General features: G+C 40.7%; 1 long non-coding RNA gene and 1 pseudogene across 1 annotated transcript; both read left to right on the forward strand.

Annotated features, from left to right (window-relative positions):
• Nucleotides 1-2,853: 2,853 nt before the first annotated feature.
• On the forward strand, nt 2,854-3,729 carry LOC110493259 (annotated as a pseudogene).
• Nucleotides 3,730-17,101: 13,372 nt separating this feature from the next.
• Nucleotides 17,102-18,043, forward strand: LOC110494613. Its single transcript, XR_005037083.1, has 4 exons — nt 17,102-17,243; nt 17,407-17,470; nt 17,563-17,623; nt 17,899-18,043. It is a non-coding gene; the product is annotated as an uncharacterized LOC110494613 (long non-coding RNA).
• The last annotated feature ends 1,858 nt before the right edge of the window (nt 18,044-19,901 follow it).

Here is a 19,901-nt window from a genome sequence, read left to right on the forward strand (position 1 = left end):
CACAACAACATCTGGATATTCTGATACACATGTTAACAGAATAGTTGCATTGTAGTAAGTCAGGAGTAAATGTGTACCTATGTGGGTATTGTGGTTTTAGCCATATACAGTCATTGATGCTTGAACAAATTCCGGCATAAAGCTTGCTGGACAGTGAAGGGTTTTCTGAAGTTTGTGGAACTGCTTAATATTGGTATAGTGTGTTTATTCATGCACTATCAAAGTTATTCACTTATGTTTAGGTAGTATGTTCTACATTGAAAGGGTTTATACTATATTTTTTTATATAAATGAATGTCAATGCCAATGTATTTGTTTTAGAACAGACCTGACCTGTACTGTATGTGCATTCACTTTTATGTTTCTTATCCTTCAATGAATGTTTTCTGTGCGATAAAATTGACCAGATGTTGGATACTGTAGAGGTATGAATGACCCTACATATTCATCAGTTTTTATATCATTGAGTTTTTCTGTCATGTCTTGTCAAGAGCATAAAACTGTGAGAACAATTCATTCCTCCATGAGACACATATATAGCATATACCTAATGATGTCATGCCATATTCCTCATCCCTCTGAGGTTTGAATACAATATGAAAAGAGAAGTGAAATATATTATCAAAATATTTATTTAGTCTTTGAGTGAAACATGTTAGGCACATTTGAAAACCCTTTAGGCACATTTGTGTATGTGTGAAGCCATTAATAAGTCATTGAAAACAAAATAAACAATATGCTTTAACATTAAAATCGTAGCATTTCCCATTAGTATAAAGGAAAGCAGGGTTCAAATTATACATTGACTCACATACCCTAAGAAAGTGGGATAAACCAATGGTTATATTTTCAATACTTCTACTTTATGACAAGAGTGGCCAGCACTCTGTATTTCAAACTCTGAGGACAAGTGTTTACAATCAGAGTAACCAACTCTGCTCTCTTTCAGGTAACATAGATCAACAAATTCATCCAAAGGTGACTTTCTCAGGGAAAGGATAGAGCAGTACAACTGCTTATAACAATGCATACAATGCATTTCCAAATCATTTCTAGAGAATTTGCAACATACACAAAACTAAGCTTCACAAAATCATTGTACTTTTAGACAAAATGTATTAAAAAAATATTATTAATTTAGCTATGTCTCTCATTCAGTTGCGATCCAATATCTGCCAATCAGTTGCAGTCTGTCTATGGCAGCATCACAAGAGAATACATTAAGCCAAGGCCACAGTTAAATACAGCAGGGTCTGTGAGCTCTGAATGGTAACCTCCACGTCCATGCATCTATCAGTTCATTGTTCGAAGCAGAGTGGTACAATGTCCTCCTCTGGAGTGGGAAAGAGACGCAGCATGTCCCTGGAATATTTGGAATAGCCGGTGGGTGACAGCAAGACCTTCTTGGGAGTGAAAAACAACACGGTTTTCTCCAGAATAGGAGATATGGGAGATGTAGAGATCCCGTTCTGTAGGTGTTCTCCAATAACTATCTTCAGTTTCTCCACACCGCTGCTGCACTTCCTCTCCAACAGAGAGAGTTTACATCTGAAAAACAAGACAAGACACTCATGAACATCTCTTCTCACACATAGGTTTTATTCATTTTGAACTCTTATGACCTGAAGTATTTCAGTGTAATTGATCATGAGCTTACCTAATGTGCTGATCTTTCACATTCATGCTGCCCTGAAGAGCAATGTCCAAGTAGGCAGGCATTTTCAGATGTTGGCCTTGAGTTTGCAGCTCGGAAATCAAGTAGAGATGTTGATCTTGCTAGGTCTGGAGTTAGTGTTCTGATAGCTCCTCTGTTCTGCTGTGTTGCTGCTGGTCTTGGCTCAGCTGATGCTAAGAGCGTATTCGATAGTGAACTCTGCAACTCCACTCTGTATTTATGTGCCTCCTCTCGCGCTGTCTCATGCTCTGCAGCCAATCAGAGGGCTCTGAAGGTGGGACAATAGTCAGTGGGAATAATAGCTGATTCCGCACAGGACAGGTGGGATGTTCTTTAAGCCATATGCAAAAGAGGATGGCCAAGTTAGTCCCTGAGAACGTCTCTTTATACCCATGAGTACTCAGAAAAAGACTGTTCCCCATGTCAAGTTGTGACACAAATCAACAAAATGCAAATGTGACACATGCTAGGATCACCGGCTTTTTCATCCTACAGCATCTAACTATCATTGCATTAGATCCCAAATCACATAATGACGATAAATGTGTGTAATAGTAATATTTCTGAAATGGCCTTTTTTACGGGAACTTGGTCATGGCAAGAGTCTACTAGATCAGCTAACCAATCCTATTTGCTAATGGCCCAGATACATAATCAACTTTTGGCGTCTCCATAAAATGGTACATTTAGTAAACTTTCTCTTCAATATATATTTTAAGAATTTCTTCTGTAGAAATATTTTAAAAATATTGTGCAATTCATTAAAGTATTCCCAATCTGAGTTATCAGGGATACAGATGGTTTGTCTGTTGGTACTAGACTGCCTTACAAACCAATCTCTCTCCCAGCATGGCTGGCTGTGCATGGGAACAGCCAGTGGGTCTTTGTGAGAGCAGACACACTTCTATTATGTCTCGCGGCTCAGCAAGCTGCATTCAGAAGTGTGGGAAGCCGTGTGTCCCTGTGGCTCCCATCTCCAAAGAGAGGAGGGCGTGCGACTGGGGCACGCTCAGCGTTGTGCTGTAGAGCCAGCTGTGCTGTGGAGCTCAGAGGAGGCAAGTGTGCTGCCTGGGGCTCCTGGGAAACTTGAGCGAGTAGACAGGCAGACAGACAAACAGACAGACAGACAGACAGACAGACAGACAGACAGACAGACAGACAGACAGACAGACAGGAGGTCATCATCACCTCACAGCTGATGCACTCTGATGGAGTCACAATACCTGTGAGGTCATCAGCTAGAGACTTGCTTCTAGATATCATCCATTCATGTCAGCTCTGTTGTATCCAGAATAATATTTTTAATGACTCTCCTCTTCTTGCAGATAAGAAAGCCAGTGGTTGAGAAGTTACACAGAGATCGTTTCAACAACAGCATTGAGCAGCTCAAGTCTCTCTTGGAGAGAGCCTCAACCAGCAGCCAGTTTTCAAAATGGAGAAAGCCGACATCCTGGAGATGACAGCAACAGAACCAGTCAGTGAGCTCCTCCTCCTGCTCTGCAGCTGTCAATAAGGTTTACTCCAGCTGTGTCCAAGAGATTGTGCACTTCCCTGACCAAGGATTAGGTGAAGACACAGACCCAGAGAAGACTGCTGAGCCACTTCCAGAGCCTGCATCCATCCTCTGATAAGAACAGGAGGGAGAGTGACCTGCCTCAGTTCAGCTCCCAGCCCAGTACAGCACCAGCAAAGAGAAGAGTCCAGTCCACACTGCTCTCTGGAGGCCCTGGTAGAGTCCTACAGACTGGAACTCCACTCTCAAACAAACTCAATGGACCATGTTGGTCTAACATTAATGTGATGAACAGTGGTCAGAGATCTTCTTCATATTCTGCTTGTGCAGGTTGTTTTAAAAGTTTTGTTTTGATTAAACACACTACAAAAAAATCAAAGAATATGATAAAAATAAGTGCCATCATATTTAGGGTCAGTAAGTAGATCCATAAATAAATAAATAATTAAATAGGAAGTACATATTTTAAAGACAATCATAAGTGCTATCAAACAATGGCAAATCCACCATGGACGAGTCAACATAAATAAATCATACAATAAACAAACATTTATAATGGGCGGCTCTCCCACAGCTCCCCACTACCTCCCCCCTTCCATCCCCCCCCAAAAAGAAAACAAAACAACCCATGTCCCTGCACCAAGACATACCCCTCCCATCAAATAAGTAAACCAAAGTCAATTTAATATTTTTCATTCAGGCCCTTGATATCTTTCGTGTTGAGGCGCCCAATCCAAGTTCTTTCCATTCCCTCCCCTTACATGCTTAAATTATCCAGCCAAAAGTTAAAAATGATATTTGCTGTTTCAAATGTCCAGTGTGCTGGGTCACGTGGCAGTGTGTGGAACCTAAGTTTGTCCAGTGTGCTGGGTCACGTGGCAGTGTGTGGAACCTAAGTTTGCTAATCTCAGGTAAGTAGTTATGGTTAGGGTTGAAGCAGGGTGTGGACATGAAGCTGGAGGTAAAGGTTATGGTTAGGGTTGAAACAGGTTGTGTACATGAAGCTGGAGTTAAGGTTAGGGTTAGGGTTGAAACAGGTTGTGTACATAAAGCTGGAGTTAGGGTTATGGTTAGGGTTGAAACAGGGTGTGAACATAAAGCTGGAGTTAGGGTTATGGTTATGGTTAGGGTTGAAACAGGTTGTGTACATAAAGCTGGAGTTAGGGTTATGGTTAGGGTTGAAACAGGGTGTGAACATAAAGCTGGAGTTAGGGTTATGGTTATGGTTAGGGTTGAAACAGGGTGTGAACATAAAGCTGGAGTTAGGGTTATGGTTAGGGTTAGGGTTGAAACAGGGTGTGAACATAAAGCTGGAGTTAGGGTTATGGTGATGGCTAAAATCAACATGTCACTTGTCTCTCATTGATTCAATTTAGGTCAGAACCAAGACAAGTGCTACTCTACAGTGCTGACTGTTCTTTAACTCAAATAATTTCCTTAAATCCAAGTTTTTCAGGGAACCTTCTCTAGGATCAGATGCTGTTTTGGTAATTGAAGCATATTTAATGATTGCCTAGAATCCGAACGAAACTGAATACCTGATATGATGCATTATAATAAGGCACACTTCTATTGTTCCACCATTGAGAGCAGTGAATGGAGAGAGTGTGGGAAACCAAGGAAAACTCACTCACAGACTGCCTTTGGGACAATAGAATCCTGTACCCTGTATGATGAGGGGTGAGAAGGAATTTCACTAGTAAGGTTTCATCACTGAATTCTAGAAATGAATTATATCAGAGATATAATGAATTATAAGGACTTCACAAGTGTTTTTTTATTATTACAGGGTGTAAGAGGAATTAGGTAACAGATCAGGAAATACATTATATTACACTTTATACAAACATAATTACATTGTAGTAGTCCTGTGTAACTCAGTAGGTAGGGCATGGCTCTTGCAATGCCAGGGTTGTGGGTTCAAGACCTTCAGGGGATCAATACAACAACAAACAAGTATGAAAGTATATGCCTGGATAAGTGTCTGCTGAAATGTGAATGTTGTATCGAAGATCATAAATCTTATATCTAAAACATAAACGCTTTAAAAATCTTCAGTTTTCAGTCCATTCTTGACCATCTCTGAATGGCCATATGCTGTACAAGTCTATATCATCCGATAGTCTAAATATTTGTATTTACTACATTCTTAATTTATGTATGTCAGATGTATTTATTTTCTCCCCCAGGGACTTAATGGGAACTGCTTGTATAGAGATGAATTAACATTTAACAAGGCACACTTCTGTTGTTAGGTGGAAGCTCTGTCAATGGGCAGAGTGTGGGAAAGCTCTGGAAAGCAGAGTCTCAGTCTAGTGTCATCATCATCATCAGCCCGACCAGCACCCGTCTGTCTGGGGAACACCCAGAGTCACTGGGGAATAGCCACACTTATAGAAGGGAATTAAACAATAGCTGAATACATCAGTTTCTCCAGGGTTTAACTCTTTCTTTCTCCCTCTCTTCTGTCTTCCTTTCGGGTGGAAGCTGGATCAAGGCACATGATATTAGATCTAAAACCAAATGTGTGTGCAACTGTGCATGAATGACTTAGAAATGTTCATTAATATTAAGCTTCTGCAAGATGTAAATCTGAACGTAAACATATAAAGCAATTTGAACATAAATGTACAAATAAAATACAAAATCATTGTGGTTAAAATTAAATAATGTAGAACTGAACACTGATAAAGTACAGTACATGTCTTGCAGCACACACTTAGCATAAAATCAAGTGTTGTAGTGTTTCCCTCCAGAATCCAGATGGTCTGTGATGTCATACTCTGTCTATAATACAACACAGAGCCAATAGCCGTCACTGAGGATCCACTGAGCAGCTTTTGTAGTGCATTGATCATGGCACACATGACTCAGTGTGGGAAACTCAGATCAGCTATCTACTCACACTGACCAGTAGCCTCAATGCAGAGGAAACATCTGCTACCTCTGGACTCCAGAGTGCTTGACCATATAATTACTACATCTGACTTTCGAGACCTCATGATATTAATACAATATCGAACCTGTGAACTTAACCACAAGCTATATTTCTCTGCAAATAAACTTACTTTATATTTTCGAAAGACCTCATATTTGACTCAATAAATAAAAATAAAAATGAAATTCAGCAGAACAGAAAATTATAAATATGTTTTACTTTTCATCTATGACAAAATGTAAACCTATACAATATATCATTTTTGTCAGCGGTCACATTCATTGTTAGATAATGTGATGTGTTTAAACACTATACATTCAACAATGTTTTCATAGGTGGGGGCTATGTTACATTGCAAATGTAATGTAGAGGATCTGCGTCAGTCTCAAACCTGTAAGTTGTGATGATGAGTGTGTGCTCTCTCAGCATCATTGATCCTAACATCAGGCAGCAGATCTGAGGGTCACTGGTTTCCCAGATTCACACAACACTCTGAGTCTCTCTCCACCCCCCCCCCCCCCTCCCCCCCTCCCCACCTCTCCACCTGCTCCATGAGACGTGACCATTGTCCCCCAGCAATAAGAACACTGAGCATGTGGCAGCTCCACATTCCTCATTGTCCTCCCAAGCTCACCCATTGGCTACAGACTGTGAGAAACTCCAACAAGCCCAAGACCCACACATTCATATGCAGATTATGGACTATATATAGGAGAGATGAATGCATTAGACATCAGATTCACTCTACATAGAGACCAGTACAGCACAGAGATCCAGCCATGGCACCAACAATCACTTCAGCTATGATCTACTCTAATGAGCACCTGACTCTGACAAGGTAAATTGAATAATCGAATTAAAGGAAATTCATCCAATTTGATTGATTATTTATTAGTTTCAATAATGCCCAATTTCAGAATAAGATCAGCTCTTCTTGTTGTTAACAAAGCCATTGATGGAGAAGTTACACAGATATCGTATCAACAACAGCATCGAGCAGCTCAAGTCTCTCCTGGGTCCAGAGATCCTCAACCAGCAGTCGGACTCCAAGCTGGAGATAGCCGACATCCAGGATTTGCCAGTTTTCTTGCTGAGACAACAGCAACAGAACCAGCTAGTTAGCTCCTCCTCCTGCTCAGCAGCTGTCAATCAGGGTTACTCCAGTTGTGTCCAAGAGATTGTGCACTTCCTGACCAAGGATGAGGTGAAGACACAGACCCAGAGATAACTGCTGAGCCACTTCCAGAGCCTGCATCCATCCTCTGATAAGAACAGGAGGGAGAGTGACCTGCCTCAGTTCAGCTCCCAGCCCAGTACAGCACCAGCAAAGAGAAGAGTCCAGTCCACACTGCTCTCTGGAGGCCCTGGTAGAGTCCTACAGACTGGAACTCCACTCTCAAACAAACTCAATGCACCATGTTAGTCTAACATTAATGTGATGGACAGTGATCAGAGATCTTCTTCATATTCTGCTTGTGCAGGTTGTTTTAAAAGTCTTGCTGTTATTAAGACTTATTTTCTGTTGTACTGAACAAGTTGTAATGTTTTTCTAAGAAAATGGTCAAATTGATCATTGAATAATAACATTTAAAACGTGTTGATATTGATCATATGTTCGTTCATGATCAACATGATCAGCATCAACTTCTATGGTCCTCCATGAGAACTTTTCCCGCAAAATAGGTGTTATATGATCAATCTGTTTGTGATGTTCTATGATTGATCTGTTTTAAGGTGAAAAGGTATAAGACAACAATGTTTTACAACAGTGATATGTCATTATTGACATTGTATTGAGCATGTTCTGTGTCGCATGTATCAGTTATATATGTGATCATGTTCAACCTGAGCTACAACATCAATGGTCCTCCATGAGGACTTTGAACCCAAAATGTTGTTACAAACACAATGTTGTAATGATATGGTCATATTAACATTATATTGAGCATCTTCTGTGAGGTATGTATCAGTATCAGTTAAACATTTGTTATTGATCAACTAGAGCTCCAGAATCACTGATTCTCCATGATGATTATTTACCCAAACTGGGAATTGTACCTGTTATCATCACTCTGTGATTAGAACTAATTGATTTGTTTAAAGATCAGACTTTAAGTGTGAAAATGTTGCTCACGCTGTTTGAATGATGTGGATATTGTAAAGGTGAGAAAATGTTTTATTTTAATGTGAAACCCTTATTAGTTTAAACAATGTTGTCTTTTATAAAAACAATTATTGTGTATCCTATTGGAGTATAATGTCTTGAACATGTATCCACGTTTTTAATGTGATGTTTGATCACTTTATTTCTGTTGAAATATTTACCCTGAATGTGGGTATTCTAGTTGGTCTGAATAAATATACAAATCATCAAATTAAATGTTCTTCTCTGTTCATTTATTATTGTCTTCACTGAGACGAGCTTCCAATACGGTTACATTACTGATGTATTAAATTCCATATGTAGAAGAAAAAAAAGCCTACTTTGACCCAAGACTGTACACAATGATCTTGAATGCATTAGAATACAACACTGAATCTACATATTCCTTTCTACCTCTAGGTGCAGCCAAATCTACCAAGTAAGGTAAAAATTCAAAAGATATTTATATCCATACATAACTACTTGACAATCATTGTTTTATTTGACATGTGAAATTAAATATAGAGAGATAATTCATCTTAATTATGAGTTTCCCAGGAGGCATGACTGTTTTTTCTTGTTGCTGATGTCCCTGTTTTACATGTATGTTCAATTACATTTTCATGATTTTTAGTCTGGTCCTGATATCAGTGATTCCAGGTGTTGGGCCAAAACTTGGTACTGTCATCTAAGTTCTCTAAAAGTTTAGAGCAGGTGTGCCGCCCAAACTCAATAGCTTACGTGATGTGTCACTCTATGCTGCAATCAATGGATTATTTTTTTATATATGGAGTGGCTGCATTGCCAAAAACATCTGACGCCTCTTCCCGATAGCAAAAAAATGAACCATCTGCGCATGTGAAGGATTCTCTACTCTACAATGTTTTTCTCCCTCTGCAGCAACTTCCCCCTCTGTGTGTGTGTGTGTGTGTGTGTGTGTGTGTGTGTGTGTGTGTGTGTGTGTGTGTGTGTGTGTGTGTGTGTGTGTGTGTGTGTGTGTGTGTGTGTGTGTGTGTGTGTGTGTGTGTGTGTGTGTGTGTGTGTGTGTGTGAAGTTGGGAGAGTTAGCTAAATGTTCATGACTATTTTAGTTTTGATCATTTTTTTATACAGCGTTAATGCCATACTTCTACATATTTGGTGAAAAGTCACGACAACCAAGCGACCACAGTACCTAAGTTCAACTCTGTCCACATATACAATTGTCAGAGTAGTGTACCACCATCTACATTGAGTCATTATCAGTTTCTATTCCTCTTTTGATTAGCAAATATTTTTCTAAAAGTGTGTATTGTGAGTATGAACATGCCGAATCAGCCAGTGGTTAGTGTTTCCCTCCAGAATCCAGATGGTCTGTGATGTCATACTCTGTCTATAATGCAACACAGAGCCAAAAGCCGTCACTGAGGGTCCACTGAGCAGCTTTTGTAGTGCATTGATCACAGCACACAGGACTCAGTGTGGGAAACTCAGATCAGTTCTCTACTCGGACCAGTAGCCCTAAGACAGAGGACACATTTGCTACCTGCGGAATAGTGTGCTTGCCCAAATAACTACCATTGGTTTGACCAAATAACTAGTATTTCTGAGTTTAGATTGATATAATATCGAAGCTAAAAACTTAAACACTAACTGAACTAAAGAACAAGTTCTAAATCTCAGGATGTCCACTTACCTATACAATAAACAGGTAACTGGCAAAATAAAGGAAACACTTGAGTAAATGAGGCATTCAAAGTGTATTGAAAGCAGGTGATACCACACAGGTTTGGAATTAACATCCCATCATGCTTCAGTGACGAAGACTGCTCAACTTGCTGGTGTTTAAAGATATGCCATGGGTGTTTCCCGATATGTTTCACGATATGCCATGGGTGTTTCCCGATATGTTTCACGATATGCCATGGGTGTTTCCCGATATGTTTCACGATATGCCATGGGTGTTTCACGATATATTTCACGATATGCCATGGGTGTTTCCTGATATGTTTCACGATATGCCATGGGTGTTTCCCGATATGTTTCACGATATGTCATGGGTGTTTCCCGATATGTTTCACGATATGCCATGGGTGTTTCGCGACATGTTTCCCAATATGCCATGGGTGTTTCCCGATATGTTTCCCGATATGCCATGGGTGTTTCCCGATATGTTTCCCGATATGCCATGGGTGTTTCCCGATATGCCATGGGTGTTTCCCGATATGTTTCCCAATATGCCATGGGTGTTTCACGATATGCCATGGGTGTTTCGCGATATGTTTCCCGATATGCCATGGGTGTTTCGCGATATGTTTCCCGATATGCCATGGGTGTTTCCCGATATGCCATGGGTGTTTCCCGATATGTTTCCCAATATGCCATGGGTGTCTCAGTCACCAGATCTCATCCCAATTGAACTCTTGAAAGATTCTGGAGCGGCACCTGAGACAGCGTTTTCCACCACCATCAACAAAACATAAAATTATGGAATTTATTGTGGAAGAATGGTGTCACATCCCTCCAATAGAGTTCCAGACACTTGTAGAATCGATGCCAAGGTGCATTGAAGCTGTTTTGGTAGCTCATGGTAGGCCCAAACCACTATTAAGACACTTTCTGTTGGAGTTGTCTTTATTTTGGCAGTAACCTGTATATACTGTACATTTATACAGTATATGTCATTTAGGAGACATTTGAATTCAAAGCAACCTACAGTCATGCCCACTATCCTGGCGTTGCAACAGCCATGCTCTACCACACGTGTCAAACTCATTCCACGGAGGGTGGAGTGTCTGCGGGTTTTCGCTCCTCCCTTGTCCTTGATTGATGAATTAAGGTCACTAATGAACTCCCCTCACTTGGCTGTCTAGGGCTTAATTGAAAGGAAAAAACAAAACCTGCAGACACTAGGCCCTCCATGGAATGAGTTTGACACCCTGCTCTACCAACTGAGCGACAAAGCAGAGTTTCCCAACATTTTCCTCAGGGACCACCAGATGCGCCAATTCAGGGCTACCAAAAATATGTGAAAAATATTTTGGTCCCCCAAAGAGAGGGTTGGGAAGTACTGCTACAGAGGACTACCTTACCCATTAGTTTTGACTGAAACGCTTAACATGTTAGCTATAGAGGGACTTCCTTGGGGCTACTCTGTTGAGATAAATGAATCCCCCCCCCCCCCCCCGCTCTGACCATAGAGAGGTAAGGCCACCTGCGCCATCACATTACAGACCTGCCGAGCCGTTTGAAAGCATCCTGTTTCCTATGAGTGCAATGCCCTTGGTTTCCTCTGACTCAATTTGACTTTGTAATGATTTACTTAGATATTCATCAGAGTCATTGTGAGGCACTACAATGAAAGTTATACAGACATCATGATGTTTGTTAAGTATTATATTTACATCTAATTAAAGCCTGATAATCTGAAATAATAAATAATAAGAAGTAAGAAGAAAGTCAAGATCAATATTCACTCGTTCTATTATCTATTAGGCTAAAGCATAGCACATAGACCTAATAGTTATATTGTTTCCCAAGTAAATGATTAAAGTTGTTACATTTGTGACCTTTTGGACTTTCCCAGGCCTTCTTTAAAGGGACAATCTGCAGTTACTACATCCATTTTAGACTTGTGATATGTACCCATTGATTCTTGCAGAATATAACTTATAAATGCCTCATGAGCTCAGTTCAACTGTCGCACCCCAACAGAACCCAAAATATAAGATTGTTTTACGCCAATGTTTGTAAACAGTTCATATAATCATACACTCTATAAGCTCAAAACATGGTTTAAACTATCATTATGATAGCTTTGTCTATGAATTTGAGAGTGGTTGCATTTCTCCAGCCCTGTCCCTCAGCTTTTTACCTAAACAGGGGCAGGGACTCACTGGGGTTTACAACTAAAATCAAGAAAGTGGGGTTAGCACAAATTTTTCCCCATTCAAAGCAGTTCAATTTGGCCTAATTTCAAGCAATAACAACACACATAGTGTTAACCGGACTATATCTCCCATCCAAATGTTGTGAATTAATATGTATTCATGTCATAGTCACCAGTCAACTCCATTACACTCAAGTCAAAAAAAGACTTAACCAGTGAATGCTAGCGATTGCTAACTACGCTACCAGTCTGTCTTAATGAGTGTTGGCATGCTAATAGCACGCCTGTAAACTAAAATGTCTGTTTTTAAGAGATATGCAGTAGGCTGATTACGATATTAACCAAATTCCCAGAAAATTAGAAAACAGTCATGGTATTTAGTTTAAGAGAATTAATGTGAATTAACATGGCAACCTTGGGGATAATTTGAATGGGCGCAAACGGTAGACTTGTACATCCGTACCCCTGTACGACAGACATGACAGCAGTGTTACATCACGTCGTGATAAGGTATAGTCCTAGGTTCAACTTTTTGTGTCCTCCCCGTAATGTCCTCCATGTTTGATGTGAGGTGACTGAGTTCCTCATGAAAGGCAAGTGGTCATGCCTCGGTATGTATCCCTCTAAGAGCACAAGGCCAAATTTCCTGCGAAATCGTACACGGCCAATGGGAATTTCAGCTGTGGCCACAAAGGCCAGACCAATGATGTATATAAACCCTGGATGCATCCTACCTATACACGCCAAACTTGATGCAAAACCCAGCCCATTATTGACATTTTTTAAAAGATGTTTTAGCTTTAAATTTGGCCCATTATTACTGGATTAAGTACAAGTATAATTCATGAGTGGTAACTGTTGATTACTGGTTTACATAACTTGATTTTAGAAATACTGGCTTGCAAAGCTTGCTTGAAAAACTTGATTTTAGCAAGCATGGATGCTGCAAACGATACAGCGATAGATGCTTCAAACCCGGTGCCTTGAGGTAAGACAACGTTTCCAAATCTCTATAATAGTTAGCTAGTTAAGCTTGATAATATGCTTTCAAAATGCTTTAGGGCGTGGTTTCAACTTGGAATCGCTTGGAAGAAACTGACTGACCAATCAGTGTGGATTTGAATGTTGCTAGGCTACTTATAAGCGTGGTTTTGCACCAAGTAATTACGTTTTATCTGCTGATGCTATGTATTGGCCAATGAGAGGCTTTGAAGCCACCGGCCGCCATATTGGTACTCCTCAGGAGGAGCAGTCCTCCATGGAAATTAATTGAATTCTACAGTATTTCAATCATTGCTTTCAAGGACAAAATTACATGTATTTAAGTATTTATTTGTTGTAGTGGTGACATTAACATTAGTACTCTTCCCAAACAATCTTTAATGAAAACATTTTTTTTTATTTGATTAAACTTTATATTTCAATGTTCAGTTCACATAGTATAATTTCAAAGTTTGCATTAAGGTGTCTGTAATTGGCAAAAACAAATGTAGACATTAATAAATGCATTGGCTTCCAAAATATTTTTTACAATAGTGGAGAAGTACAGAAATGGCTGTGCAGTGGTTTCAAAACTCCTGTCAGTAATTTAGGGTATATACACATCCTTGGGCCAGACTGTGGTTGGACGTTACCATCTAGTCTTCATAACATTTTATTCTCTGATCCTCGCCACTTTATTAAAACCATTTAGAGCTACTTGAATGATCTTACCTATTATACCTTTAAAACAATGTTTAAAAATGAACAAAATCAAAGGCTACTTTTGAGATATTTAGATTATATTTGTAATCAAGAATCAATAAATTAATGTAAATAAAATGCATTCTTAACCTAAACACTACTCGTGTTTCAGAATACACTGTAGGGGTTCAGATGACACAACACTGTTTTTTTTAGCATCTACAGAATCATCGTTGCGGTGTCTAAAAGAAGGATACAGATTTCAAAGGTATGCCGAACATCCTTCCCCCAAAGGACCTTTTTAGGAATTTCATTTCAGGAAGATCAAAAACATGATAAATATCTTTGGGCCATCCTTTCATGGAATTGCCCCACTATGGAAACATTGACTAGATTGCCCTTCTTTGCACAGTGTTTGCTCCATGCTCTCTCAGTTGCCTACAGAATGGGTAGTCTCAGGGAGTCCATTTCTCAAGCAGCTCTTCCTGGTTCAAAGAAGTGAATAAAAGGCCATGTGCATCTCTTTGCCACTTTCTTACCAGTTCGTAGGTAACTACAGACTTGTAGAGTTTGTCTAATACATGTACCATTTGTCCATGAGTTTGACCTTGACTCCAGGGTTGGCGGCCAGTGATTTGGAGAGAATGTTGTTGTTGATACTCTGTATTTTCAAGTATTGTGATTAGAGGTCGACCGAGCCGATACCGATACCGATTATTGGAGGACCAAAAAAAAGCCGATACCGATTAAGCGGTCAATTTTTTAAAACATTTATTTGTAATAATGACAATTACAACAATACTGAATGAATACTTATTTTAACTTAACTTTAATCAATAAAATCAATTTAGCTTCAAATAAATAATGAAACATGTTCAATTTGGTTTAAATAATGCAAAAACAAAGCATTGGAGAAGAAAGTAAAAGTGCAATATGTGCCATGTAAGAAAGCTAACGTTTAAGTTCCTTGCTCAGAACATGAGAACATATGAAAGCTGGTTCCTTTTAACATGAGTCTTCAATATTCCCAGGTAAGAAGTTTTAGGTTGTAGTTATTATAGGAATTATGGGACTATTTCTCTCTATACCATTTGTATTTCATTAACCTTTGACTATTGGATGTTCTTATAGGCACTTTAGTATTGCCAGTGTAACAGTATAGCTTCCGTCCCTTTCCTTGCCCCTACCTGGGCTCGAACCAGGAACACAACGACAACAGCCACCCTCGAAGCAGCGTTACCCATGCAGAGCAAGGGGAACAACCACTCCAAGTCTCAGAGCGAGTGACGTTTGAAACGCTATTTATTGTGCACCACGCTGACTAGCTAGCCATTTCACATCGGTTACACCAGCCTAATCTTGGGAGTTGATAGGCTTGAAGTCATAAACAGCTGCTGGCAAACGCACAAAGTGCTGTTTGAATGAATACTTACGAGCCTGCTGGTGCCTACCACCGCTCAGTCAGACTGCTCTATCAAATCATAGACTTAGTTATAACATGATAACACACAGAAATACTAGCCTTAGGTCATTAATATGGTCGAATCCGGAAACTATCATCTCGAAAACAAGACGTTTATTCTTTCAGTGAAATACAGAACCGTTCAGTATTTTATCTAAAGGGTGGCATCCATAAGTCTAAATATTCCTGTTACATTGCACAACATTCAATGTTATGTCATAATTACGTACAATTCTGGCAAATTAGGCGGCCCAAACTGTTGCATATACACTGACTCTGCGTGCAATGAACTCAAGGGAAGTGACACAATTTCATCTGGTTAATATTGCCTGCTAACCTGGATTTCTTTTAGTTAAATATGCAGATTTAAAAAGATATACTTCTGTGTATTGATTTTAAGAAAGGCATTGATGTTCATGGTTAGGGACACATTGGAGCAACGATACGCACCGCATTGATTATACGCAACGCAGGACACGCTAGATAAACTAGTAATATCATCAACCATGTGTAGTTAACTAGTGATTATGATCGATTGATTGATTGTTTTTTATAAGATAAGTTTAATGCTAGCTAGCAACTTACCTTGGCTTACTGCATTCACGTAACAGACAGGCTTCTCGTGGAGTGCAATGAGAGGCAGGTGGTTGGAGCGTTGGACTAGTTAACTGTAAGGTTGCTAGATTGAATCCTTGAGCTGACAAGGTAAAAATCTGTCGTTCTGCCCCTGAACAAGGCAGTTAACCCACCGTTCCTAGGCCGTCTTTGAAAATAAGAATGTGTTCTTAACTAATTAGCCTAGTTAAATAAAGATTAAATAATAATTAATTTTGACAAAATCGGCCAAATCGGTGTCCAAAAATACAGATTTTCCGATTGTTATGAAAACTTGAAATCGGCCCTAATTAATCGGACATTCCGATTAATCGGTAGACCTCTAATTGTGATGGCAGCATCATGTTACATGTATGCTTGTCACCAGCAGGGACTGGGGAGTTTGTTAGGATCAAAATAAATAGGAAAGGAGCAAAGCCCTGGTAAGTTACAAACACACATTTTAATGCCAGACACACAAGAAGGGCTTTCCAAGATATGCTAGGTGTTCCTCAGTGGTCCAGTCTCAGTCCTGGCTTTAAGTATAGCTTTTTTTCACTTTGCCTTCTTTAAGGCAGCACAATGTAAAGACTAGGCACTGTACACTATACTCCTCGCAGCCCATACTGCCTCAATGCCTTGCACTGTCCCATTCACAGGGGAACAGATTGGGATGGCATCTCTGCAGCAGAAAGACCATGAAGGTCCCAGATCTTGGCAACCATTGGCAAGGTCAAGTACAGCATGACAGGGTAAGGGAACAAATTGAAAGTATCCTTTTCAAATATATTGCGGTCAAATACATTGTCTGCATATCTCATTTACTCCTTGGTTGATAATCAACTGTGCTTACAAATGCTATAGTGTTCACAACATGCCCCTATCCTACCAACTATGTACTGTGTTCTAACCTCCAGAATGACCATAGTGAATCTGGGACTTCCCAAGTCTGCTTTGGTACTGATGCCAGGTACTGGAGTCAGGCTGGCTATTACTAATGCCTTCATCAACCTGCACGGGAACTGGAGGGTCCGATACTTCAGGTTCATGTGAGTTCATGAGTGTTCTTCTGCCCTGGTTTCAGGGAACCTCTGGGTTGTGCAGGCTTTTGTTCCAGCACAAGAATAGCACACTAGCCATTTAAAACACTGTACAATTTCCTCTTGGGTCTATCCACACTCCAAGGGGCTCAGTCAACAGTTCTTACTTTCTGTGTGACATTACAGAAAAGACTGTGATGGTAAATGGACTCACCATCACTGCCAGTATTGCACTCAAGAGGGATAAGACTGGTAGGCTAATGGTCAGCACTGTCAACTGTGTGGCCAACGTGGGCAGTGCCAGCATCAAGTTCCACGGTGGGGCCAGGTACATGGAGTATATACATGTATCTGAACTAAACACTATGGTGCACTTAAAACTATTCAGAATGCATGTTACCGACTTAATCAATCCACAATGTCATAAAATTATTTCAATGTGGATTTATTGTGTTACTTTTTTCCTCAAATGCTTGGTTTCTGTTTTCCAGCAGGCTGGACAATCTTTTCACGTCCTACACTGACAAGGCCTTGCATAGTGCTCAGCAGAAACAGGTGATGGACAGTGTAATGCCAGACAACACACTCAACAGGTTAATCTCTTTCTGTTCTTGTGACAATAATAATCCCTCTGTTAATTTTTACAGATCTGCCCCCTAGTGGCTGATGTTATTACTGACATGAACCCACACCTCAAAACGTTCAATGGTAAAACAAGATTTAAAGGCCAAATGCAGCCAGTTTTATATCAATAACAAGATTTACAGAATTTAGCTTAATGAACATACTGTAATTTATTATTATTGTGTTAATCATAGGCTAGTAAATGGATCCTAAATATTTAATATTTTCTGCCATCTTGAAGTTCTAGTCAAAGGGGACAAGGATGCTGAAATTGAATATTACGTTTTGAAATCATCCATTGAATTCAGTCTGAAGGTGAGAACTCCAGATTTCTGACTCCTAATCTATCCTCATTTCAGATTTGGAGTCACTAAGACAAGAGGCTAGAGGTAAAACCTCTATCGCTCTCTCTCCCTTTCTCTTTCCACCTCTCTCTCCCTCGCTCTCTCCTTTCATATTTTTCTCCCTCCCTCCCTCCCTCCTTCCGTCTGTCTGTCTGTCTGTCTGTCTGTCTGTCTGTCTGTCTGTCTGTCTGTCTGTCTGTCTGTCTGTCTGTCTGTCTGTCTGTCTGTCTGTCTGTCTGTCTGTCTGTCTGTCTGTCTGTCTGTCTGTTTGTTCTGTCTGTCTGTCTGTCTGTATCTCTGTCTGTACCTCTCTCTCTCTCTGTCTGTCTGTCTGTCTGTGCTGTCTGTGCCGGGTGGAGATTATAACAGAACATGGCCAAGATGTTCAAATGTTCATAAATGACCAACATGGTCAAATAATAATAATCACAGGCAGAACAGTTGATACTGGAGCAGCAGCACTGCCAGGTGGACTGGGGACAGCAAGGAGTCATCATGTCAGGTAGTCCTGAGGCATGGTCCTAGGGCTCAGGTCCTCCGAGAGAGAGAAAGAAAGAGAGAAAGAGAGAATTAGAGAGAGCATACTTAAATTCACACAGGACACCGGATAGGACATGAGAAGTACTCCAGATATAACAAACTGACCCTAGCCCCCCGACACATAAACTACTGCAGCATAAATACTGGAGGCTGAGACAGGAGGGGTCAGGAGACACTGTGGCTCCATCCGAAGACACCTCCGGACAGGGCCAAACAGGAAGGATATAACCCCACCCACTTTGCCAAAGCACAGCCCCCACACCACTAGAGGGATATCTTCAACCACCAACTTACCATCCTGAGACAAGGCCGAGTATAGCCCACAAAGATCTCCGCCACGGCACAACCCAAGGGGGGGCGCCAACCCAGACAGGAAGATCACATCAGTGACTCAACCCACTCAAGTGACGCACCCCTCCTAGGGACGGTATAAAAGAGCCCTAGTAAGCCAGTGACTCAGCCCCTGTAATAGGGTTAGAGGCAGAGAATCCCAGTGGAAAGAGGGGAACCGGCCAGGCAGAGACAGCAAGGGCGGTTCGTTGCTCCAGAGCCTTTCCGTCTCACCTTCACACTCCTGGGCCAGACTACACTCAATCATATGACCCACTGAAGAGATGAGTCTTCAGTAAAGACTTAAAAGTTGAGACCGAGTTTGTGTCTCTCACATGGGTAGGCAGACCATTCCATAAAAATGGAGCTCTACAGGAGAAAGCCCTGCCTCCAGCTGTATCTCTGTCTGTATCTCTGTCTGTCAGTATCTCTGTCTCTGTCTGTATCTCTGTTTGTATCTCTGTCTGTCTGTATCTCTCTCTCTGTCTGCATCTCTGTCTGTATCTCTGTCTGTCTGTCTGTCTGTCTGTCTGTCTGTCTGTCTGTCTGTCTGTCTGTCTGTCTGTCTGTCTGTCTGTCTGTATCTCTGTCTGTCTGTCTGTCTGTCTGTCTGTCTGTCTGTCTGTCTGTCTGTCTGTCTGTCTGTCTGTCTGTCTGTCTGTCTGTCTGTCTGTCTCTCCCTCCCTCCCTCCCTCCCTCCCTCCCTCCCTCCCTCCCTCCCTCCCTCTCTCTCTCTCCAGGGTGAGTTCTACAACATTGGGAAGCACCAGGAGCCTCCGTTCTCCTCCACGCCCTTCTCCCTGCCTCCTCAAGTTTGGCTTCAAGAAGCCAGACCACAGTAATTCTTATGTTCTTGATAAGAGCTTATGACCGAATTATACACTCTACAAGACATTACTTTATTACTGCAATTATTGGTTGGATTTGTATCAAACCTTGTGACCGAGTTCTCAATGGCACTCATAAACATGCCATTGTTTACTTTCTCTTTACTGCATGTCCTGAACAAATCCTTCTCTGAATGATATGAATGGGAGTCTGAAAATATGAATCTATTAGATTTGCAGACATAACCAAGGGAATAGCTTAGATTGTTCTTCTTTGCACAATGTTTGCTCCATGCTCTCTGCGTTATTTACAGAATGGGT

This window comes from Oncorhynchus mykiss, chromosome 17, assembly GCF_013265735.2.
Source record: "Oncorhynchus mykiss isolate Arlee chromosome 17, USDA_OmykA_1.1, whole genome shotgun sequence".
Lineage (NCBI taxonomy): Eukaryota > Metazoa > Chordata > Actinopteri > Salmoniformes > Salmonidae > Oncorhynchus > Oncorhynchus mykiss.